Source organism: Chiloscyllium punctatum, chromosome 23 (genome assembly GCF_047496795.1).
Source record: "Chiloscyllium punctatum isolate Juve2018m chromosome 23, sChiPun1.3, whole genome shotgun sequence".
NCBI lineage: Eukaryota > Metazoa > Chordata > Chondrichthyes > Orectolobiformes > Hemiscylliidae > Chiloscyllium > Chiloscyllium punctatum.
In genome coordinates, this window is record NC_092761.1 from 7878003 (window position 1) to 7904191 (window position 26189).

At 45.2% G+C, this 26189-nt stretch overlaps 1 non-coding gene across 1 annotated transcript; it reads left to right on the forward strand.

Annotated features, from left to right (window-relative positions):
- The first annotated feature begins 23856 nt into the window (after window positions 1–23856).
- Window positions 23857–23938, forward strand: trnal-uaa (transfer RNA leucine (anticodon UAA)). Its single transcript has one exon. It is a non-coding gene; the product is annotated as a tRNA-Leu (tRNA).
- The last annotated feature ends 2251 nt before the right edge of the window (window positions 23939–26189 follow it).

Here is a 26189-nt window from a genome sequence, read left to right on the forward strand (position 1 = left end):
CCGTGACGCTACTCCAGATCCTTTATTTTCTATAATACAGGAGGAAGCAATGACGCTGCTCCAACTCCTTTATTTTGTATAATACAGGAGGAAGCTGTGACGCTGCTCCAGCTCCTTTATTTTCTTTAATACAGGAGGGGGAAGAGACGCTGCTCCAGCTCCTTTATTTTCTATAATACAGGTGGAAGTAGAGACGCTGGGCCAGGTCGGTTATTTTCTATAATACTGCAGGAAGCGGTGACGCTGCTCCAGCTCCTTAATTTTCTATACTACAGGAGGAAGCAGTGACGCTGCTCCGGCTCCTTTATTTTCGATAATATAGAAGGAACCAGTGATGCAGCTCCTGCTCCTTTATTTTCTGTAATACAGGTGGAAGTAGAGACGCTGCGCCAGCTCCGTCATTTTCTATAATACAGGAGGAAGCAGAGACGCTGCTCCAGCCCCTTTATTTTCGATAATACAGAAGGAAGCAGTGACGCTGCTCCAGCCCCTTTATTTTCTATAATACAGGAGGAAGCAGTGACGCTGCTGCAGCTCCTTTATTTTCTATAATACAGGAGGAAGCAGAGACGCTGCTCCAGCTCCTTTATTTTCTATAATACAGGAGGAAGCAGTGACGCTGCTCCAGCTCCTTTATTTTCTTTCATACAGGAGGAAGCAGAGACGCTGCTCCAGCTCCTTTATTTTCTATAATACAGGAGGAAGCAGTGACGCTGCTCCAGCTCCTTTATTTTCTATAATACAGGAGGAAGCAGAGACGCTGCTCCAGCTCCTTTATTTTCTATAATACAGGAGGAAGCAGTGACGCTGCTCCAGCTCCTTTATTTTCTATAATACAGGAGGAAGCAGTGACGCTGCTCCAGCTCCTTTATTTTCTATAATACATGAGGAAGCAGTGACGCTGCTCCAGCTTCTTTGTTTTCTATAATACAGGAGGAAGCGGTGACGCTGCTCCAGTTCCTTTATTTTCTATAATGCAGGAGGAAGCAGTGACGCTGCTCCAGCTCCTTTATTTTCTATAATACATGAGGAAGTAGTGACGCTGCTCCAGATTCTTTATTTTCTATAATACAGGAGGAAGCAGTGACGCTGCTCCAGTTCCTTTATTTTCTATAATACAGGAGGAAGCAGTGACGCTGCTCCAGCTCCTTTATTTTCGATAATACAGAAGGAAGCAGTGACGCTGCTCCAGCCCCTTTATTTTCTATAATACAGGAGGAAGCAGTGACGCTGCTGCAGCTCCTTTATTTTCTATAATACTGGAGGAAGCAGTGACGCTGCTCCAGCTCCTTTATTTTCTATAATACATGAGGAAGCAGTGACGCTGCTCCAGCTTCTTTATTTTCTATAATACAGGAGGAAGCGGTGACGCTGCTCCAGTTCCTTTATTTTCTATAATGCAGGAGGAAGCAGTGACGCTGCTCCAGCTCCTTTATTTTCTATAATACATGAGGAAGTAGTGACGCTGCTCCAGCTTCTTTATTTTCTATAATACAGGAGGAAGCAGTGACGCTGCTCCAGCTCCTTTATTTTCTATAATACAGAAGGAAGCAGTGACGCTGCTCCAGCTCCTTTATTTTCTATAATACATGAGGAAGCAGTGACGCTGCTCCAGCTTCTTTATTTTCTATAATACAGGAGGAAGCGGTGACGCTGCTCCAGTTCCTTTATTTTCTATAATGCAGGAGGAAGCAGTGACGCTGCTCCAGCTCCTTTATTTTCTATAATACATGAGGAAGTAGTGACGCTGCTCCAGCTTCTTTATTTTCTATAATACAGGAGGAAGTAGTGACGCTGCTCCAGTTCCTTTATTTTCAATAATACAGGAGGAAGCGGTGAAGCTGCTCCAGCTCCTTTATTTTATATAATACAGGAGGAAGTAGAGACGCTGCGCCAGCTCCTTTATTTTCGAGAATACAGGAGGAAGCCGTGACGCTACTCCAGATCCTTTATTTTCTATATTACAGGAGGACGCAATGACGCTGCTCCAACTCCTTTATTTTGTATAATACAGGAGGAAGCAGTGACGCTGCTCCAGCTCCTTTATTTTCTTTAATACAGGAGGGGGAAGAGACGCTGCTCCAGTTCCTTTATTTTCTATAATGCAGGACGAAGCAGAGACGCTGCTCCAGCTCCTTTATTATCGATAATACCGGGGGAAGTACAGACGCTGCTCAAGCTCCTTTATTTTCTATCATACAGGAGGAAGCAGTGACGCTGCTCCAGCTCCTTTATTTTCTATAATACAGGAGGAAGCGGTGACGCTGCTCCAGCTCCTTTATTTTCTATAATACAGGAGGAAGCAGTGACGCTGATCCAGCTCCTTTATTTTCTGTAATACAGGAGGAAGCAGAGACGCTGCTCCAGCTCCTTTATTTTCTCTAATACTGGATGAAGCTGTGACGATGCTCCAGCTCCTTTATTTTCGATTACACAGGAGTACGTGGAGTCGCTGCTCCAGCTCCTTTATTTTCGAGAATAGAGGAGGAAGCCGTGACGCTACTCCAGATCCTTTATTTTCGATAATACAGGAGGAAGCAATGACCCTGCTCCAACTCCTTTATTTTGTATAATACAGGAGGAAGCAGTGACGCTGCTCCAGCTCCTTTATTTTCTTTAATACAGGAGGGGGAAGAGACGCTGCTCCAGCTCCTTTATTTTCTATAATACAGGTGGAAGTAGAGACGCTGGGCCAGGTCGGTTATTTTCTATAATACTGCAGGAAGCGGTGACGCTGCGCCAGCTCCTTAATTTTCTATACTACAGGAGGAAGCAGTGATGCAACTCCTGCTCCTTTATTTTCTGTAATACAGGTGGAAGTAGAGACGCTGCGCCAGCTCCGTCATTTTCTATAATACAGGAGGAAGCAGAGACGCTGCTCCAGCTCCTTTATTTTCTGTAATACAGGAGGAAGCAGTGACGCTGCTCCAGCTCCTTTATTTTCGATAATACAGAAGGAAGCAGTGACGCTGCTCCAGCCCCTTTATTTTCTATAATACAGGAGGAAGCAGTGACGCTGCTCCAGCTCCTTTATTTTCTATAATACAGAAGGAAGCAGTGACGCTGCTCCAGCCCCTTTATTTTCTATAATACAGGAGGAAGCAGTGACGCCGCTGCAGCTCCTTTATTTTCTATAATGCAGGAGGAAGCAGAGACGCTGCTCCAGCTCCTTTATTTTCTATAATACAGGAGGAAGCAGAGACGCTGCTCCAGCTCCTTTATTTTCTATAATACAGGAGGAAGCAGTGACGCTGCTCCAGCTCCTTTATTTTCTATAATACATGAGGAAGCAGTGACGCTGCTCCAGCTTCTTTATTTTCTATAATGCAGGAGGAAGCAGTGACGCTGCTCCAGCTCCTTTATTTTCTATAATACATGAGGAAGTAGTGACGCTGCTCCAGCTTCTTTATTTTCTATAATACAGGAGGAAGCAGTGACGCTGCTCCAGTTCCTTTATTTTCTATAATACAGGAGGAAGCGGTGACGCTGCTCCAGCTCCTTTATTTTATATAATACAGGAGGAAGTAGAGACGCTGCGCCAGCTCCTTTATTTTCGAGAATACAGGAGGAAGCCGTGACGCTACTCCAGATCCTTTATTTTCTATAATACAGGAGGACGCAATGACGCTGCTCCAACTCCTTTATTTTGTATAATACAGGAGGAAGCAGTGACGCTGCTCCAGCTCCTTTATTTTCTTTAATACAGGAGGGGGAAGAGACGCTGCTCCAGCTCCTTTATTTTCTATAATGCAGGACGAAGCAGAGACGCTGCTCCAGCTCCTTTATTATCGATAATACCGGAGGAAGTACAGACGCTGCTCAAGCTCCTTTATTTTCTATCATACAGGAGGAAGCAGTGACGCTGCTCCAGCTCCATTATTTTCTATAATACAGGAGGAAGCAGTGACGCTGCTCCAGCTCCTTTATTTTCTATAATACAGGAGGAAGCGGTGACGCTGCTCCAGCTCCTTTATTATCTATAATACAGGAGGAAGCAGTGACGCTGATCCAGCTTCTTTATTTTCTGTAATACAGGAGGAAGCAGAGACGCTGCTCCAGCTCCTTTATTTTCTCTAATACTGGAGGAAGCGGTGACGATGCTCCAGCTCCTTTATTTTCTATTACACAGGAGTACGTGGAGTCGCTGCTCCAGCTCCTTTATTTTCTATAATACAGGAGGAAGCGGTGACGCTGCTCCGGCTCCTTTATTTTCTATAATACATGAGGAAGCAGTGACGCTGCTCCAGCTCCTTTATTTTCGATAATACAGGAGGAAGCAGTGACGCTGCTCCAGCTCCTTTATTTTCTATAATATAGGAGGAAGCAGTGATGCAGCTCCTGCTCCTTTATTTTCTGTAATACAGGTGGAAGTAGAGACCCTGGGCCAGGTCGGTTATTTTCTATAATACTGCAGGAAGCGGTGACGCTGCTCCAGCTCCTTAATTTTCTATACTACAGGAGGAAGCAGTGACGCTGCTCCGGCTCCTTTATTTTCGATAATATAGAAGGAAGCAGTGATGCAGCTCCTGCTCCTTTATTTTCTATAATACAGGAGGAAGCAGTGACGCTGCTCCAGCTCCTTTATTTTCTACAATACAGGAGGAAGCGGTGACGCTGCTCCAGTTCCTTTATTTTCTATAATGCAGGAGGAAGCAGTGACGCTGCTCCAGCTCCTTTATTTTCTATAATACATGAGGAATCAGTGACGCTGCTCCAGCTTCTTTATTTTCGATAATACAGGAGGAAGCAGTGACGCTGCTCCAGTTCCTTTATTTTCTATAATACAGGAGGAAGCGGTGACGCTGCTCCAGCTCCTTTATTTTATATAATACAGGAGGAAGTAGAGACGCTGCGCCAGCTCCTTTATTTTCGAGAATACAGGAGGAAGCCGTGACGCTACTCCAGATCCTTTATTTTCTATAATACAGGAGGAAGCAATGACGCTGCTCCAACTCCTTCATTTTGTATAATACAGGAGGAAGCAGTGACGCTGCTCCAGCTCCTTTATTTTCTTTAATACAGGAGGGGGAAGAGACGCTGATCCAGCTCCTTTATTTTCTATAATGCAGGACGAAGCAGAGACGCTGCTCCAGCTCCTTTATTATCGGTAATACAGGAGGAAGTACAGACGCTGCTCAAGCTCCTTTATTTTCTATCATACAGGAGGAAGCAGTGACGCTGCTCCAGCTCCTTTATTTTCTATAATACAGGAGGAAGCAGTGACGCTGCTCCAGCTCCTTTATTTTCTATAATACAGGAGGAAGCGGTGACGCTGCTCCAGCTCCTTTATTTTCTATAATACAGGAGGAAGCAGTGACGCTGCTCCAGCTCCATTATTTTCTGTAATACAGGGGGAAGCAGAGACGCTGCTCCAGCTCCTTTATTTTCTCTAATACTGGATGAAGCGGTGACGATGCTCTAGCTCCTTTATTTTCTAATATACTGGAGGAAGCGGTGACGATGCTGCAGCTCCTTTATTTTCGATTACACAGGAGTACGGGGAGTCGCTGCTCCAGCTCCTTTATTTTCTATAATACAGGAGGAAGCAGTGACGATGCTCTAGCTCCTTTATTTTCTAATATACTGGAGGAAGCGGTGACGATGCTGCAGCTCCTTTATTTTCTATTACACAGGAGTAAGTAAAGTCGCTGCTGCAGCTCCTTTATTTTCTATAATACAGGAGGAAGCAGTGACGCTGCTTTGGCTCCTGTATTTTCTATAATGCAGGTGGAAGCAGTGACGCTGCTCCAGCTCCTTTATTTTCTATAATACAGGATGAAGCAGAGACACTGCTCCAGCTCCTTTATTTTCTGTAATACAGGAGGAAGCAGAGACGCTGCTCCAGCTCCTTTATTTTCTATAATACTGGAGGAAGCGGTGACGATGCTCCAGCTCCTTTATTTTCTATTACACAGGAGTAAGTAGAGTCGCTGCTCCAGCTCCTTTATTTTCTATAATACAGGAGGAAGCAGTGACGCTGCTCCAGCTCCTTTATTTTCTATAATACTGGAGGAAGCGGTGACGATGCTCCAGCTCCTTTATTTTCTATTACACAGGAGTAAGTAGAGTCGCTGCTCCAGCTCCTTTATTTTCTATAATACAGGAGGAAGCAGTGACGATGCTCCAGCTCCTTTATTTTCTATAATACAGGTTGAAGCAGAGACACTGCTCCAGCTCCTTTATTTTCAATAATACAGGAGTAAGCAGAGAAGCTGCTCCATTTCCTTTATTTTCTCCAATACAGGAGAAAGGAGTGACGCTGCTCCGGCTCCGCTATTTTCAATAATATAGGAGGAAGCAGTGACGCTGCTCCAGCTCCTTTATTTTCTATAATACATGAGGAAGCAGTGACGCTGCTCCAGCTCCTTTATTTTCTATAATATAGGAGGAAGCAGTGATGCAGCTCCTGCTCCTGTATTTTCTCTAATACAGTTGGAAGTAGAGACGCTGCGCCAGCTCCGTTATTTTCTATAATACTGCAGGAGTCGGTGACGCTGCTCCAGCTCCTTAATTTTCTATACTACAGGAGGAAGCAGTGACGCTGCTCCGGCTCCTTTATTTTCGATAATACATGAGGAAGCAGTGACGCTGCTCCAGCTCCTTTATTTTCTATAATACATGAGGAAGCAGTGATGCAGCTCCTGCTCCTTTATTTTCTATAATACAGGTGGAAGTTGAGACGCTGCGCCAGCTCCGTCATTTTCTATAATACAGGAGGAAGCAGAGACGCTGCTCCAGCTCCTTTATTTTCGATAATACAGAAGGAAGCAGTGACGCTGCTCCAGCCCCTTTATTTTCTATAACACAAAAGGAAGCAGTGACGCTGCTGCAGCTCCTTTATTTTCTATAATACAGGAGGAAGCAGAGACGCTGCTCCAGCTCCTTTATTTTCTATAATACAGGAGGAAGCAGTGACGCTGCTCCAGCTCCTTTATTTTCTATAATACATGAGGAAGCAGTGACGCTGCTCCAGCTTCTTTATTTTCTATAATACAGGAGGAAGCAGTGACGCTGCTCCAGCTCCTTTATTTTCTATAATACAGGAGGAAGCGGTGACGCTGCTCCAGTTCCTTTATTTTCTATAATGCAGGAGGAAGCAGTGACGCTGCTGCAGCTCCTTTATTTTCTATAATACATGAGGAAGCAGTGACGCTGCTCCAGCTTCTTTATTTTCGATAATACAGGAGGAAGCAGTGACGCTGCTCCAGCCCCTTTATTTTCTATAACACAAAAGGAAGCAGTGACGCTGCTGCAGCTCCTTTATTTTCTATAATACAGGAGGAAGCAGAGACGCTGCTCCAGCTCCTTTATTTTCTATAATACAGGAGGAAGCAGAGACGCTGCTCCAGCTCCTTTATTTTCTATAATACAGGAGGAAGCAGTGACGCTGCTCCAGCTCCTTTATTTTCTATAATACATGAGGAAGCAGTGACGCTGCTCCAGCTTCTTTATTTTCTATAATACAGGAGGAAGCAGTGACGCTGCTCCAGCTCCTTTATTTTCTATAATATAGGAGGAAGCGGTGACGCTGCTCCAGTTCCTTTATTTTCTATAATGCAGGAGGAAGCAGTGACGCTGCTCCAGCTCCTTTATTTTCTATAATACATGAGGAAGCAGTGACGCTGCTCCAGCTCCTTTATTTTCTATAATACAGGAGGAAGGAGAGACGCTGCTCCAGCTCCTTTATTTTCTATAATACAGGAGGAAGCGGTGACGCTGCTCCAGTTCCTTTATTTTCTATAATGCAGGAGGAAGCAGTGACGCAGCTCCAGCTCCTTTATTTTCTATAATACATGAGGAAGCAGTGACGCTGCTCCAGCTTCTTTATTTTCGATAATACAGGAGGAAGCAGTGACGCTGCTCCAGTTCCTTTATTTTCTATAATACAGGAGGAAGCGGTGACGCTGCTCCAGCTCCTTTATTTTATATAATACAGGAGGAAGTAGAGACTCTGCGCCAGCTCCTTTTTTTTCGAGAATACGGAGGAAGCCGTGACGCTACTCCAGATCCTTTATTTTCTATAATACAGGAGGAAGCAATGACGCTGCTCCAACTCCTTCATTTTGTATAATACTGGAGGAAGCAGTGACGCTGCTCCAGCTCCTTTATTTTCTTTAATACAGGAGGAAGCAGTGACGCTGCTACGGCTCCTTTATTTTCTATAATGCAGGACGAAGCAGAGACGCTGCTCCAGCTCCTTTATTATCGATAATACAGGAGGAAGTCCAGACGCTGCTCAAGCTCCTTTATTTTCTATAATACAGGAGGAAGCAGTGACGCTGCTACGGCTCCTTTATTTGCTATAATACAGGAGGAAGCAGAGACTCTGCTCCAGCTCCTTTATTTTCTATAATACAGGAGGAAGCGGTGACGATGCTCCAGCTCCTTTATTTTCTATAATACAGGAGGAAGCGGTGACGATGCTCCAGCTCCTTTATTTTCTATAATACAGGAGGAAGCAGAGACGCTGCTCCAGCTCCTTTATTTTCTATAATACAGGAGGAAGCAGTGACGCTGCTCCAGCTCCTTTATTTTCTATAATACAGGAGGAAGCAGAGACACTGTTCCAGCTCCTTTATTTTCTATAATACAGGAGGAAGCAGTGACGCTGCTCCAGCTCCTTTATTTTATATAATACAGGAGGAAGCAGTGACGCTGCTCCTGCTCCTTTATTTTCAATAATACAGGAGGAAGCAGAGACGCTGCTCCAGCTCCTTTATTTTCTATAATACAGGAGGAAGCAGTGACGCTGCTCCAGCTCCTTTATTTTCTATAATACAGGAGGAAGCAGAGACACTGTTCCAGCTCCTTTATTTTCTATAATACAGGAGGAAGCAGAGACGCTGCTCCAGCTCCTTTATTTTCTATAATACAGGAGGAAGCAGTGACGCTGCTCCGGCTCCTTTATTTTCTATAATACAGGAGGAAGCAGTGACGCTACTCCAGCTCCTTTATTTTCTATAATAAAGGAGGAAGCAGTGATGCTGCTCCAGCTCCTTTATTTTCTATAATACAGGAGGAAGCAGTGACGTTGCTCCGGCTCCTTTATTTTCTATAATACAGCAGGAAGCATTGACGCTGCTGCGGCTCCTTTATTTTCTATAATACAGGGGGAAGCAGTGACGCTGCTCCGGCACCTTTATTTTCTATAATACAGGAGGAAGCAGTGACGCTGCTCCAGCTCCTTTATTTTCTATAATACAGGAGGAAGCAGTGACGCTGCTCCTGCTCCTTTATTTTCAATAATACAGGAGGAAGCAGTGACGCTGCCCCAGCTCCTTTATTTTCTATAATACAGGAGGAAGCAGTGACGCTGATCCACCGACTTTATTTTATATAATACAGGAGGAAGCAGTGACGTTGCTCCGGCTCCTTTATTTTCAATAATACAGGAGGATGCAGTGACGCTGCTCCAGCTCCTTTATTTTCTATAATACAGGAGGAAGCAGTGACGCTGCTCCAGCTCCTTTATTTTCTATAATACAGGAGGAAGCAGTGACGCTGCTCCGGCTCCTTTATTTTCTATAATACAGGAGGAAGCAGTGACGCTGCTCCGGCTCCTTTATATTCTATAATACAGGAGGAAGCAGTGACGCTTCTCCAGCTCCTTTATTTTCTATAATACAGGAGGAAGCAGTGACGCTGATCCACCTACTTTATTTTATATAATACAGGAGGAAGCAGTGACGCTGCTCCAGCTCCTTTATTTTCTCTCATACAGGAGGAAGCAGTGACGCTGATCCACCGACTTTATTTTATATAATACACGAGGAAGCAGTGACGCTGCTCCAGCTCCTTTATTTTCTATAATACAGGAGGAAGCAGTGACGCTGCTCCAGCTCCTTTATTTTCTATAATACAGGAGGAAGCAGTGACGCTGCGCTAGCTCCTTTATTTTCTATAATACAGGAGGAAGCAGTGACGCTACTCCAGCTCCTTTATTTAATATAATACTGGAGGAAGCAGTGACGCTGGTTCAGCTCCTTTATTTTCTATCAAACAGGAGGAAGCAGTGACGCTTCTCCAGCTCCTTTAATTTCTATAATACAGGAGGAAGCAGTGACGCTGGTTCAGCTCCTTTATTTTCTATAATACTGGAGGAAGCAGTGACGCTGCTCCAGCTCCTTTATTTTCTATATTACAGGAGGAAGCAGTGACGCTGCTCTAGCTCCTTTATTTTCTATAATACAGGAGGAAGCAGTGACGCTGCTCCAGCTCCTTTATTTTCTCTCATACAGGAGGAAGGAGAGACGCTGCTCCGGCTCCTTTATTTTCTATAATACAGGAGGAAGGAGAGACGCTGCTCCAGCTCCTTTATTTTCTATAATACAGGAGGAAGCAGTGACGCTGCTCTAGCTCCTTTATTTTCTATAATACAGGAGGAAGCAGTGACGCTGCTCCAGCTCCTTTATTTTCTCTCATACAGGAGGAAAGAGAGACGCTGCTCCGGCTCCTTTATTTTCTATAATACAGGAGGAAGCAGAGACGCTGCTCCGGCTCCTTTATTTTCTATAATACAGGAGGTAGCAGATGCGCTGCTCCGGTTCCTTTATTTTCTAGAATACAGGAGGAAGCAGAGACGATGCTCCGGCTTCTTTATTTGCTATAATACAGGAGGAAGCAGAGACGCTGCTCCGGCTCCTTTATTTTCTATAATACAGGAGGAAGCAGAGACGCTGCTCCGGCTCCTTTATTTTCTATAATACAGGAGGAAGCAGAGACGCTGCTCCGGCTCCTTTATTTTCTATAATAGTGGAGGAAGGAGAGACGCTGCTCCGGCTCCTTTATTTTCTATAATACAAGAGGAAGCAGAGACGCTGCTCCGGCTCCTTTATTTTCTATAATACAGGAGGAGGTAGTGACACTGCTCCAGCTCCTTTATTTTCTATAATACAGAAGGAAGCAGTGACGCTGCTCCAGCTCCTTTATTCGGTGCAATCAATAAATGGGTCTGTTTCCATGCTGTACATCTCTATTTGAATGGCATCTGGATGGGATGATGACAGGGAGGGTTTGCATTGGTAAAGGGACAAATGTTGGCAAATATGGCTAGATCATTTTCGGTTATCTGGTCAGCAGGGAGGAGCTGGAATGGAGTGTCAGTCAGCAGCCATGTCGATTGGAGAATTGGTCCTTTCAGTATCTCCCTCAATATGCGTCTCCATATTTCTTTCTTTCTCTGTGAATGCACCTGACCCTTTTTCACATTCTCGGACTCTCGGTCTGCCCATATTCCTTATTTCCTCATTTCCCATTTCTGCTCTCTGAAAAGCCTGACATTCGGAGACAAATTGAGAGTGGACCAGCTAACAGGCTTTCTGCCCCGTCGGTAGTATGTGTGGGATTCGGCTCACATTCTCCGAATAATGTGTCTGGCACTTATGCCTGAGGTGAGGAGTCATTCCTTCCTCCATATATTATGATCCTTTCAAGTTCTAAATAGACTTCCTATTAAAGCCGTCAATACGTCCCAAGAGGATGAAAAATGTCCCCTTTGTCCTCTCAGTTTAAACAGATACAAATATCTGTTTGAAGCCAATGCAAGAGAAGATTCCCCTTTTATGTGCCTTTGCATTGAAGAATGTTCAATCGTGAAATGTCTGGTTTTGCAAAAGCGGGGTTTGATTGTAAATCACACTGATTAATATTGATACAGAAATGTATTTCCGAGTTACTGTGGTCATGTTGTTAAGGAACTGCACATATGGCCGTCGCTGAGTTATTTAAAACCCCTCCTTGGTAAGCAGCTGACCATATGGTCCAATCTCAGCTGCTCACGCTTGTTGTATTGAAGGCTCGTAGGTTCACCTTTTATTAAGTGTCGTGTTGCTGATGAAGTGACTCAGCATCCTGTTTGAGTTCGAGCCTGTGATGGTTTGGCAAACCCACTCCTTTTTCCTGGTTTAGTTCCAGCAGTGCATGTTGTTCTTCCTAACCAACACATCAATTTGGAGTTTCTTGCCGCTGTTCCCAAAGCACTCCTTCTTCTCCTCCACTTTTATTCTCTCTCCTTCATTCCAAGTTTGGTGGGAATAACGAGGTGTGGCAGGAGACATTGCAGAAAGGCCGTGGAATGTTGTGGTTATGGCGCAGAAACCAGGAGTGGATCACCCTCATTCTCTGCTGTCGCCATTCATTCATTTTACAGCATCATTAATGCTTCCATGTTCTCCTATAGGTGTAGCTTTTTTTTCTATTGGATAAAGAATGCAGCTTTAATTTCGAAAGGGTTACAATATTTTTTGAGGAAGAAATGGCTCCTTATGTCACATCCAAGTGGCAGACGTATTATCCATAGAATGTGAGCCAAGTTTTACAGACTCCTGCCAGGTTCCAGAAAACCTCTCTGCAGCTCCATTCTCAAACTATCCCTGAACGTCAGGCTTTTCATAGAGTAGGAATGGGAAATGAGGGATATTGGCAAAGAAAGGGTCAAAGAATATGAAAAAGGGTGAGGTAGATACACAGAGATAAAGAGAGAAAATTAGAGATCCATCATGAGGTAGACCCTGAAAGAATCAGAGCTCGGGTCGACATGGCTGCTAACTGGCACCAAAAAAAAGGATTTTGATAACTATCCGCGTTCGACCGATAAAACTGACATTATCCCGGCATTGTAGTCCAGAAATGAAGAACCAATCTGGTTCTATCGTTGTGAATCATTGTCTCTGTTTCTCCCCACACATGTTGTCAGGACACTTCAGTTTGCACGTCAATTCTTGTTTTTGGTTCAGATTTCCAACATCTGCATCTCTTGGTTTTCTGTTCAACTTGAAAACGGTTGACACAAAACCGATGTTCTGCCAGCGTTGGAAAAGTGGTCAGAAATATTCTTACCACGATGTGTGTGCAGAACAAAGCACGCATTCCTTGACCGGGAATAGAACCCGTGTCACGGCGGCGAAAGCGCCAAATGCTGGCTACTAGACTACAAGGGAAGGCAGAAGGCGGCCTTGCATTTAGAACATAGAACATAGAAGAATACAGCGCAGTACAGGCCCTTCGGCCCTCGATGTTGCGCCGATCAAAGCCCACCTAACCTACACTAACCCACTATCCTCCATATACCTATCCAATGCCCGCTTAAATACCCATAAAGAGGGAGAGTCCACTACTGCTACTGGCAGGGCATTCCACGAACTTACGACTCGCTGAGTGAAGAACCTACCCCTCACATCAGTCCTATATCTACCCCCCCCCCTTAATTTTAAGCTATGCCCCCTTGTAATAGCTGACTCCATACGTGGAAAAAGGTTCTCACTGTCAACCCTATCTAACCCCCTAATCATCTTGTACACCTCTATCAAGTCACCCCTAAACCTTCTTTTCTCCAATGAAAACAACCCCAAGTGCCTCAGCCTTTCCTCATAGGATCTTCCTACCATACCAGGCAACATCCTGGTAAACTTCCTCTGCACCCGTTCCAGTGCCTCCACATCCTTCCTATAGTATGCCGACCAAAACTGCACACAATATTCCAGATGCGGCCGCACCAGAGTCTTATCCAACTGCAGCATGACCTCAGGACTCCGGAACTCAATTCCTCTACCAATAAAAGCCAGAATGAAAACACTTTTGCCTTTTCAGTTCTGATCAGTCTTGCTGCAGATTCGGTCCTCGTTCCCTTCGAGCTTTCACAGAGTGGGAAGAGACCGTTCAGCCTATCGTACATGGCAGCTCATCAGGCATCCATGTATTCCAGTCCCAGTTTCTAGTTTTGGCTCAAAATGTTATGTGTACTGATGTCTCCAGAGCAAATATCAACGCGATTCTCACTGTGAATTTAAACGCGTTTACACGACAATGGGACTGAGGTTTGACATGGTCACACTGTGTTGTAACCACCTTGAGGACCTGTACTTCATTTTCACCCACAGAGGGAGACACACAGAAACATATCCCGAGAGGAACAGATGTCTCAGGATCATACCAGCTCCATGTGCTTCACTTCCTCTCTGTGCTCCACCCAACAGCTTCTCTGACAAAGGCAGCTTTAGGTGGAACACTCGCCAGTTTGACAGGCAATGAGAGGTGTTGAGCTGAGTTGGAATTTAAAATGGACAATAGACCTAAATGCAAGTTTTAAATTCGGCAACACACTGATCCAATCCATTCAGATCCTCAGAACCTGACAAACCCGGACCAGCCATACACCTGTCTGACATTGAGCTGTAATGGACCCAAAAGCAACATTCCATTTGAATACACACTGATCCAATCCCTGCAGCTCGAAAGAATCTAAGAAAATAGCAACTGACAACATACAATTGGCTGAACTAACACGTTACACTCGAGACATGTAGGATGTAAACCTACAATCGTCTGATTCAAAGTCAGATGTATTATCTATTGCTTCACTAGCCGGATGCACACACACACGCTGGACACCTTTCCGTATTTGATGTAAACATGGAGATCTGGGAAACAACATTCATAAGGTGATCAACCAGCAAAGATAATCCACTTTGTGTAACAGGGCCTTTCAATGGCAAAGCAAATACATTTGTCCTCAGGTGCCTGCACCTGTGTCGCCTGTTCTTCTGCTGGACGTCTCCAGCATTTTATTCACAGACACGACGCTATCTTATGATGCACTCCACTGAAATGTACTTTCATACTTGGATTTAGTGTCACTTCCAGTCAAGATCCTGAACAAATTCAGCGAGAAACCTCTGGTCATTTCCAGCTTGGAATTTGGAATCAGACGATTTGAACGAAGGCTTTATTGGGGCCGCCCCATCACTGCAGATCAACGCCTCAAAACGAGCCGCTGTTCGTATCAAACTGTTCTGTACCTTCCTGCAGTAAATCAGGTTAGCACAGCTCCGCTTTCTTCACATTGAAACCAGGGCAGCAATATGAATTGTTTGGAAACTTAGAGAGAGAAACATTGCTGCTGAAGATGATGATGACGTGAAGATCACACGCAGAGTCTGGACAGATCAGGTCACAAGTGTTACTGTCAGCTTCAGTAGGGTTCCTGGTTCGGAGTCTGAGTTTGTAATGCCCAGACCTGGATACAATTCCCAGTCAGGAAATGAAGATTTATTCCTCTTCTTGTGAGTTATCTTATTGAAAACTAACTCCTGTTTCCTCACAGAACACAGACCCAGACCAACCCGGTGATTGTTTGCATCTATCTAGAAGGACAAGAGCAACAGATACACGAGAGAACTGTAACCACATATCACCCATCTAGGACCTCACCTTTCTGAGTTGGAAATATCTCGCTGCTCCTACAGTGCTTTTGGGTCTAGATTCTGTAACCCCCTCCAGAACAGCATCATGGCTATAGGTCCCTGGAACAGGGTGATTGAAATAAAATGAAAGGTAAAGACGACTGGAAGGCTTGAATCAGTACGTGAGAGAGGAGCTGGTGGAGCAAGGCTCAATGTTAGAACTAAAAGACCAACCTATACTGCCCACTGTTTGTACTGACTCACACAACACTCCTGATCCATTCACCACAATGACCCTGTTCTCTTGGGGTGATATTCCCTCGGTACATATTAACGCAGTTCATGGGCTCCAGGAGGATGAACACATCCTCTTTATCCTGTCAGTTTAATGAAGATGGAGGGATCAGTTTGAACCCAACGCAAGAAGAGATTGCCTCTTTCTGTGCATTTTCACTGGGGAATGTCCAGCTGTGAACTGTTCTTTTCTGTATAAGGGGAGACTGATTTAAATTCTCACCGAGCAACTTTCAACCCGAAACAAATGTCCGAGTTACTCTGATTGAATAGTTAATGAACTGCAGATCTGGATTTGAAGAGTAGTGTCTGCGCTGTCTCCGTGGATTAATTTGTTAAAGCGCCTGGTAATATCCAGACCAGGACGGTGTCAAATCCTGGCGTTGCATGTCCTGTATATTGAAGGCTCGTTGCTTAACCATCCCGTAAATGCCATTTTGTTGACCCACCATACCGAAAGAGACAGCTCAGCATCCTTCTGGTGTTTGAGCTCAGCCCATTGGTATTTCATGTTACCACGTCCTACCGCCTCCTGTGGTCCCAACAGTCAATGCTCTATCTTTCTAATTCCACTTTTATTCTGCCTCCTTCATTCCCACTTTGTTGGGAATAATGAGGTGAGGCAGTAGACACTGCAGATATCCCAGCAATGTTGTGGTAATGGCACACACACTGCAAGATGATACCCCTCATTTTCTGCTGTCACCATTCATTCGTTCAATTGAAGCAAAGGCTTCACTTCAATCGTATAATTGGGGTGAAATTGTTTCTGTTTGGTGGATGATGAATTCTATTAAGAATTGTAAAAGCTCACCATATTTTGAGTGAAGAAATGTCACCTTACCACAGGCCTGAGTGACATATACTCTACCCGGAGAATGTGAGTACAGTTCTACACACTCCAGCCAGGGGCGGAGAAAGCCCATTAGTTGGTCTACTCTCAAACTATCTCCGAAGGTCAGACTTTTCAAAGAGCAGAAATGGTAAATGAGGCACATTGATAGACAGAGAGTGGGAGCATGTGGAAGAGAATGAGGTGGATACGCAGATAGACAAGTAGAGACACATATTGAGTGGGAACCTGAAAATAGAAACTCTCCATTTAAAATGGGTGCTCACTGACAGAAAGGGGAATAAAACAGAACAATTGAAGGCCAGCGTTTCACCAGCTCAAGGCAACGGAATCAGCATTACACCCGGAAAAGTCAGTTAACATTCAGAAAGTTGACATTTCTCGGCTAATATAATATTCTGATGAATATGCTGATTTGCTAAGTAAAACCGACAATTACTTGAGCATTAAAACAATAACATACATAACTAGCCTGGTTCTGTCGATCTGAAACATTAAACCTGTTTCTCTCCACAGATGCTGCCAAGTCTTCCGAGTTTCTCTGTCAATTTCCGTTTCTGATTCAGGTTTCTAGCATTCGCAGTGCTTTGTTTAAAGTTACTCTGCATTAAGTATGGGACAACACTTGATCAATTGTCAGCTCTATACTTCATTCCCTGCTTCGGGAAGGCTGACCCCAAGATTAGTGGTACGTGAAAAACTCCACTTGCTGCAGCAGTGAGAAATCTGAATCCTCACCAGGAGGCTAACAGGGAAAGCAAAAAGAAAAGGTACTGTGTGTTTTCATCATGAAACCGCTTTTGTCTTTCCATCCGTGATCATTTTAGCTGCAGATTCGTTTCTCCCTTTCTTCCGATTTTTACAGTGTTAAAAAGACCTTTCGGCTCATCTGCAGGACGGGTCATTGGACTTCCATCTATTCTAGTCCCAATTCCCATAAACCTGCGTTTCTGATGTTACCAGGGCGAATCTAAATGGGATTCTCCCTGTGATCTTAAATGACCCAACAATGGGACTGAAGTTGGACATGGTCACATTATGTTGTAACACCGCCGAGGAACTCAACCTCATATTTACCCACAGATGGAAACAAACAGAGGTCTCAGGATTAGTCCCGTTCCATAGGCTTCACATCCGCCAGTTTCTCCGACCAGCTCACCGCAGCTGGTCAAAGAGGTCTGCAGCACAGAAAATGCCCTTCGGCCCATCAAGTCTGCACCAGTCAAAGACTGGCCCCTGACTGTTTTCAACTCGTTTTCCAAGGGTTGGCTCGTAGCTCCAACAAAGTTGGGATGGAATTGTTCAATTCATAGTGTCTCAACTTTCTCTGGGGATTTCTGCGTGTTGTACCCAAAAAGGCAGAGGGTTGTGGACGGCCACCATTCCCAACCTGTCTGAAATGTCTTTTTTCCCTTCTCCTGTGTTTTGTATGTGAAAGATGAAGACAGGGTGTAATCTCCCTTTTTATTTGTTGACATTACTGAATCGTAACCGGTAGGATTCCAGGCTGCGAGGGTAAAGGCAAATGAATTTCAAGTCCATTTCCTTAACCACGCATCGACGATTACAGAACCACACTGTCCTCTTCATTTTCCAGGTGTCTCTCATTGTGGAGCTGAGGAAGAGTGAATCATTATCACGTTTGTTTGAATCTAATCACTTCACAGTTTGGAAAAGCGTTAAATGTTGGTGCATGGTGGGTCTGGTTGTATCATCCTGACAGATGGAACAGACATTCATTTAAAACCAAGAACAGGAAATGCAAGAGAAACTCAGCAGATCTTACAGCATCTCTGCAGAGAAAATCAGAGACAACATTTCAAAGCTTCATCAGAACTCGGGAATCTCCCACAGGCCCTGCCAAACCCGTTAGATTCGATAGCAGCTTCTGTTTTTGCTTCAGATTCCAAGAATCCACAGTTCTTTACATGGACAATTAAAGCAATGCAGAAACTTCTTTGTGGTTCCTCACACGAAAGGGTTCCATTTGGAGAACATTTTCCTGACCCCACTCGACACACGAAACTGTGCAGGATCCAAAACAGATGCAGCAAGAACAACCATCGCTGTCGCCCTGGGGGCTCTTGAACCAGGAACCTTTCATTTAACAGTCGAATGCGCTGAAACTTCTAACCTCACAACTTGCACGATCATCTAAAGCAGGCTGTGACTGACTTCCCACTTCAGTCTGTCCTTCCCAGAACGCTAACTGTCCTCTATCAGTTTTACTTTGCCAGAATATAGACTGAGACATTCATTATGGCGACATGTGAACAGTCTGATCCCACCCACTACAGACACACCCATGTCACTGGGAACCAGCTCTCCTCCAACCGGGACCATCTCCCTTCGAGCCTCCCAGTGTCTTGTGTGGTCCCGAGTTATTTCATTGATCTAGAGCCCAGATAAGGTTTGTGTTCCTCATGTACAGGAACGAGAATTCTTTCAATGTCTCCGATCAGTTCATGTGGCGTCCTCTTAAAGAAGGGGAAGGTGTCTTGACTGTTTCTGCTCAGCCCTTCTTCATTCTCCTCTGATTCCATTTCCCAAAGAGTTCCCGAAGATTCACAAAGCTGGAAACTGTGTTATAAGGGATGCGCCTTTAACATTTGTGCACCTGCCAACTGACAATATTTTCCCAAAATCTCTTCACCATCCTCTGTCTTACACCGTGTCCAGGGATGAGAAGTCCCGTTTTGTGGAGTGATTGCGGAGGCTGGTGAGTTTCTCTTTGGAGTAAAGATGGTTAACCGGCAATTTCCTGCGGCTGTTTATAATGATGGGAGTGGGAACCGTGGGCATGGGCACTTTGACGAGCAGGAGCAAGTGTTGCCACTGACCAGAGGCAGTGAACAGAGGGACTGGGATTAAAGGAATCTAATGAAAAGCAGCACTTCTGAGCAGTACATTCAGAGAATACTGCAGGAGCTCGATGGGTCTAGCAGTATCTGTGAAAAGAGAAACAGAAATAACGGTTGGAGTGTGGTATATTTCTGATTAATTAGATTAGATTAGATTACTTACAGTGTGGAAACAGGCCCTTCGGCCCAACAAGTCCACACCGCCCCGCCAAAGCGCAACCCACCCATACCCCTACATCTACCCCTTACCTAACACTACGGGCAATTTAGCATGGCCAATTCACCTGACCTGCACATCTTTGGACTGTGGGAGGAAACCGGAGCACCCGGAGGAAACCCACGCAGACACGGGGAGAATGTGCAAACTCCACACAGACAGTCGCCTGAGGCGGGAATTGAACCCGGGTCTCTGGCGCTGTGAGGCAGCAGTGCTAACCACTGTGCCACCGTGCCGCCAAAGAACTCGAGCAGCCCATGTCTAATCAAATAACTGGCCTGTCTTGCTGAAGCTTGAGCAAGAACGTACCCTGCAGGAAATCGTTCAAGTGGCAGTCCACAGGATATGACCGTGTATGGGGAAACGTCAATGGATTACTAATCTATCGCCTTAATCACTCAGCCACGAACACCCTTGCATGCAAGTGCCTTAATATTTCTTCTAGAATGGAGAGCTGTAACCTGAAACACCAGTATTTGGCCTGTCCTGTCCGCAGCATGACCCCAGTATTCCCTGTCACCCTCTCTTGATTCAGAACGGAGGAGGATGCTGGGAGATCAAGTGGAATGACACACACATTGATGAGAGGTAAAGTGGATGGGAAGGATCCATTTTCATGTGCAGAGAGCTTCATAAACACAGCAGTGCACCGAGTGTCCTTGTGTTTGAAAAGCACTTACACCGCCAGCTTAATTACAGCCATTGAAGTGCTCTTGAAGAAGACTCTCCATTGGCAAATCTAATGTGAAAAAGCAGGTCTAATTGTTTAATCAGATGTCAAAATATGAAATGTTTTCAAATACTCACAGCTGGCAGTAGAGACTGTAGATCTACCTTCAGGGGTTCATTCTGCTCTGATTTACACCCAGGATAATGTGGGACTAGAGGGCCTCATCACAGCGGAAGGGGTCAAACATTGAAGACTCTGATGGGGAGGATATTCTCTCTATGAGAGGGTAGCAAATCGTTGGAATTCTTTCCAACAGAGGGCCCTCAAGGCTCGGTATTTTCACGGCTGAGATAGACAGACATTTGGTCAATTCTCAATCAAGGGCCAGAGAGATAAGGCTGAGAAGCGGAGTTGAGGAAGAAACAAATCAGCCTGTGATCTCATTGAAAACTCGCCGACTTGAGAGGCGAAAATGCTTCCAACTGATCTAATATATTTGCTGTCACTTGGAAGATGCTAAACACCACTGTAAACGAAGGAAAGCACAAAGTTAGGAAGAGATGACTGCAGTCAAACGGAGTCACAATTATTTATTGCGAGGAAAATCAAACTGTCAATTTGCCAGATTTCTTTGCTAACGTGGGCGGTAGAGTTGATCAAGGGAGCTGTTGGTTTGAGTGTTCTTGGATATGAAAAAAATAAAGGTCAGTGACATTTGTTTTCTGGCAAAATACATGGCCTTTCCTGATGGTTACAATGAAAGAGATGGTTTCCAAGAACAGACAGAGACTAAGTCACCTGTAAACTAATCGATGGCCAAGATATGACTCGCGATGTTCTATGGGACATATGTGATTTATTGATTATTGTTCTCCAAACTTCCTTTACAATGGAACCGGGAGTGGGAGCGGGGAATTAAACCCACCCATGATTATTGCCACCTTTTATCACTCACACGCAGTATTTATTTTTTGTACGTTTTATTTCACATTGTGGTTACTGCGAGTGGGTTTGTAAACTGTATCTGCTGGTGAGTTCTTTCCTCACTGTTCCTAATCTCTTCGAAAACACATTCTGCATCCTTATCTCCTGAATGAAGGTTATCTCTAACCATTGTGTAAGTGTCACTAAAACCTCTGCATTTCACACGCCTCTGTATCTCATCTCCCAATATTAATTGATACTTTACTGTGTTGCAATTGTCCATAATATGAGAAAAACAAAATAGAGACTGGTGGACCTGGGTTTCCAACGCACGTTATTGCAGCTAAACCGCAGATGACTGCCCACAATACGGTCACGGAAACACACACCGATCCATCAGGCAACACAGAATAAGCTCAGCACTAGAGGACATGTCAGGATCAGCACCAGAAACACAACAGAAATATTTCTCTGCGCTGCTATGTTGGATGTATTTCTCAATGAGCAATCGAGAGTTTCATGTGTTCCCTCAGGAGTTACGTCACACCCGGAAGTAACCAGTGTCACAGACGGTCATGTGATCCAAGTTCCAAGCCCCGGAATCCGAGACACTCAGTGCCCTGTGGAGAGCTCCAAGGAACAGCCGTCCGTGGCGTTTCTGGGTTAGTTGTACTTTATGAATGCAGCTCGCTAGTTGTCGGCCTGTTTCTCCGATATAGTGTTTCATGCAGTCGCTGCGTGGAATCTACACAACCACGTTTGTACATGATGGATATTGGGTGTTGTGTTCTGGGGAGTTTTGTCTGAGTGAGGCTGTCGGTTTATGTGCTGTTGTAACCCAGTGTGTTCAGAGGAGTCTGACTGTCAGTTCCCAGCAATTTATTTTAATAAAGGGGAGTATGCTTTTCAAATTGCCTGGTGGCATATCCTCGTTGCGAATTTCGTGTGCCAGACATCTGGGAATGAAATCGTGGGGATATCCATTCTTGGCAAAGAAATTGTGTGTCAGTCCCGAATTGTCACGGACCAGCTGTCCCGAGTAGCAATCCGTACAGACGGCAAGGTTTGGTGAGAACAGTACAATAGTAATAGGACAGGGTAAACAGAAGGCAGAGAGAGAATTTCTAGAAGCAGGGCACTCATCCGCGGATTCCATCAATAAACAGATTCATCTGGACTCAGTCTGTAACCCCAAAAACCGGAAGCAGTGGGAATGAAACCAAATCAATTCCAACTGCCCCAGGACAGCAGCGCTTCACAACAGACTCTGCAGCCCTGAGGATGTCACCCAGAAATGTGAGGAAAATGCTGCAAACCATCTTCCCAGCTCCACCAAACATTCCAACAACAACTCCAGGAGGCACACGGGCTCCACATCTTTCTGCTCCTAAACGCTCCGGTTTTCTGCAGCAGAGTATTGTACCCTGAACCCCCGGGAACAAGGTGAGGATGGCAACCCGTACACGGCCAGGAACGGCAGTGAGAGCGAGGGTAACAGCTGCCATTGTCGTATGGACAGCCACAAACACTCCCTTTGAAAAGGACTTTGTCCATATGAAAGTCTGTGCAGCAGTATAACCCAGGGCCCAAACAGCCTGCGCTGGAGATTCATATTCCAGACAATTTACGGTGGGTCACCGTTTTCCCTGAAAGTGAGTGGGGATTGATATTTCATTGCTGATGTGAAACCAGATCCTACACTGAATCTGCTCACCGGTTTTTGTTGCTGTGGTGAAACGGTGGGCAATCACGGTGTGAAACGTTGTTATAGCTCTCTGGTTTCCTTCATTCCTGTCCTGGTCAGGGAGGCTGGGGATTGGTCCTCTCCATCAGATGGAGGGACCAGCGCATTGTTGACCCAATTTAATCAAGAATGGAATTGGTCATCTTCACTTCTCACGGTTCATTGTTGTTCTGTTTTGTTGTATGTTACTTGAGCACTTTCTGGGACTTGACAATGCATTAAAGCTCCAGTATGTTTGGAAGCACGGTTTGGAATTGTCTCGCTACCATTTGTGTGAGCAGTACATGACATAGACGAATCGCACTCCCTCAAAGTCAGTAAGCCAGTGTGTCTGGCAATGGTTCCGCCTTTTCTGTTTTGCTTCTGTTCCACGGTCAGAGCTGTCAGTTTTTGGATTCGCTGGAGTGCTGAGGGGGTAACACAATTTGTGTGGTATTTTTCTTCAGGCCAAACTCCACCCTCCAGGAAAAATAGCCAAAGGCGCTGAGTAACAAACAGCACGCGTTTTTTAGCAAATGTTCGATTGAAGCTGGTGTCAGCCTCTGGAGCGTCTCAGAGTTGCCAAGCACGGAAACAGACCCTGCTATCTAACTTGCCACTGCTAAACAGATAACCGAAATTAATCTAACCAATATTTGCCAAAATTTGTCCCTTATCTCTCCGAACCCTTTCAGCTGCCTTTGAAATGTTGTGAGCGCACCAGTCTCTGCCACTAAATATGACAATTCATTCTGTACACACGGAAATGTCTGTGTTCAAAACAAGTGTCCCTCACATCCCCTTTAAGTGTTACTGTTCTCAAATTAAACCAATGTTATCTCGCTTTGAACTCATGTGTCTTGTGAAAAATTACTCCCTGACTCTTTTCTCTGTCCGTCTGCCTCATGTCTTTATAAAATTCTGTAAGGCCATTCCTCAGCGCTGAAGCTCCAGGGAAAACTGTCGAAGCCAATTCAGCTTCGTGCTATTGTCCAAACAGTGCAAACCTTGCAAACCCTTTCAAATACTTTCGGAATTGCACCACGATCGTTACTGAATACGCGATCTGTTAGTTCCCGAAGTGAAGTGATGCTGAAACACTAGTAATGACAATTTCAGCCGTTTGCCTCCGTACGGTAGCGTGGCCGAGTGGTCTAAGGCGCTGGATTTAAGCTCCAGTCTCTATCGAGTCGTGGGTTCGAATCCCACCGCTACCAAAGTGCCGGCTGTTCTGCTGCTGGCAGTTGAACATGGGAAGCATTTGTGTTTTCGTCGTTGTGTTTGCAGCTGCTCAGGCCTCTGATCTAGACTGACTCTGAAAACAGTGCGAGTCCTTGCTGTCGGAACCTCCTCAACCACTCTGCTTTCGGACATATGCGAAGCCAGTTTCTGTGCCTCAAATAGTCAGCGCGTTTGTGTGAAAGTTTGGTGGTTCGAGCAGGCCTTGAGCATCGAGCCTCAATTATTTCAGTTCAAGCATTGAGACCAACCATGTACCGACACTGCAACCACGAGAACTCACCCGAGTCTGCAGCTGAATGTGGCCCCAATCTCTCCAAGGCCCCGCTGCCAACAGAAAGCGGCTACTGCGGCTTCCTGCTCAGCCCTGGGACACAGCACATGGAAAATCCTTCCCCAGGAACGGCTCTTCCCGTGTGAAAGGGGCAACCATGACACTTTAAATTGGAAACGGCTTCAGAGGATTGTTCCTGTTCTTGGAACGTTTCATAAACAAAGCTCCTGTCTCGCAAATAGAAGTGGGAAAAGTTGTTGGCAGGAAGAATAGAGAAAGTGTTGACTGTGAGGACTCTGTCCCGTCAGCAAATGGGATTCCTTACACTCCAAACAAAAATGAGTGGGTTTCCTTAGGTAACTTCCCAATTGATTTACCGTCTGCCAGAGTGACTGGGAAACACTCCGGAGACAAAAAGATGAGGATAAAGATATGAAAATATTTATATTGAGTCTTAAATCCAGAGACAAGTGCTAAATAGATCATAATGTTCTGAAGGAATAGCAGCTGAGAAATGGAAAGTGTGAATGATGACATTTGTGATTGGGAGGAATGAACTGGATCCTTCCAAATTGCAATGCCGGGTGAAATATGCTCAGTATGAAATGACGCACACATCAATCGTGAGCCAGGCCCAGCTACTTTAGTCGGTAGAGCATGAGATGCTTAATCTCAGGGCCGTAGGTTCAAGCCTCACAATGGGCCCTTTCCCTCCTTTAAAGAAATCCAGCTCTCTGCTCCCCTTGCAGTATTGCAACCCAGTGCAGGGGCTGTTTTTGACACGTCGATCCGACTGTGTTTGATCACAGCTCGGTTTCTGAGTGAAAGCTGTCTCCACTTTCCTGTAAGTGCCAGAGACAAGTTTATCAGTGCAGCCGAATATACGATGAATGGTGTCCCTTTCAAAACGTCAGGTTCCACTCCAAACGTGCACCAAAGTGCTCAGAGACACACAACACGAATGGTTACTTGTTGGGGGGGGGTGGAGGGGGGGGGGGGGGAGTCTGACAGTGACCGCTCAATGTCAAATGGTCCTGAACCAAAATGAAGTGATTCAGACCGTTCTGATGGAAACCGAAGGGAACTCTCCCTGAACGTTTCACAATTCACACGGAAAATGATCTTGTGTGCTCATGGGGGTTCACGTAATGAACAGTTTATTGTCAGTAACAGGGGTGGGGGTGGGGCAGGATTGTGAGACAGGAGCAACTTTGTTCCCTTGGGACAGGTGGATTGGTGGGAACGGAGCGTTCCTGCTGGTTGTTCTCATCAGCAAACCTGCCTTTGAATGAGCTCGCCCATATCTGCTGCCATGGTGAAAAGGAATACCATTCCGATTCATTGCTGGGTCAAACTTTGTTCAGTTTCTCTCCTCGGATAAAGTGAGGACCGGAGATGATGAAACGCTCCGAAAACAAACGGCGGTTCTCCTGCTGCTCGGATGCTGCCTGACTGGATGTGCTTTTCCAGCACCTCACTCTCAACTAAGTTTCTCTCCTCCCGGGTCGACGATATACGTCGATTGGAGATCTTCTCCCGCCGTCTATTTTAAGGGTACAGTTACCGGCACTGATCCTTTCTGCACCAAAACTATCACATTTGCTTTCCATCTGAAGGCAGCCTGGTTCAGTGACAGGGAAAGGACCCATTTGCTCGGCTCACAGCGAACACTGATGTCATCTCTGTCTAATGTATCCCAAAGTAGGCTCTGAAACGCCTCATTTAGACCCGAGCATTTTTAAACCTGCGTGAACCCAAACCAGAAAACCTCAGTCATGGTTTGGAGCAGTTCACATATTGGAGTTTCCAAGGAGAAGGTATGGTTACCGCTCCTTCAGTCAACAACAGGAATGAAAAGATTCACATCATCAGATGAACTGCTTGACTCATGCTCTCATACAGTCACTAATTCAGTTTTCTGAATAAATGTAAGGCTACCTTCTGCCTTCCCTTGT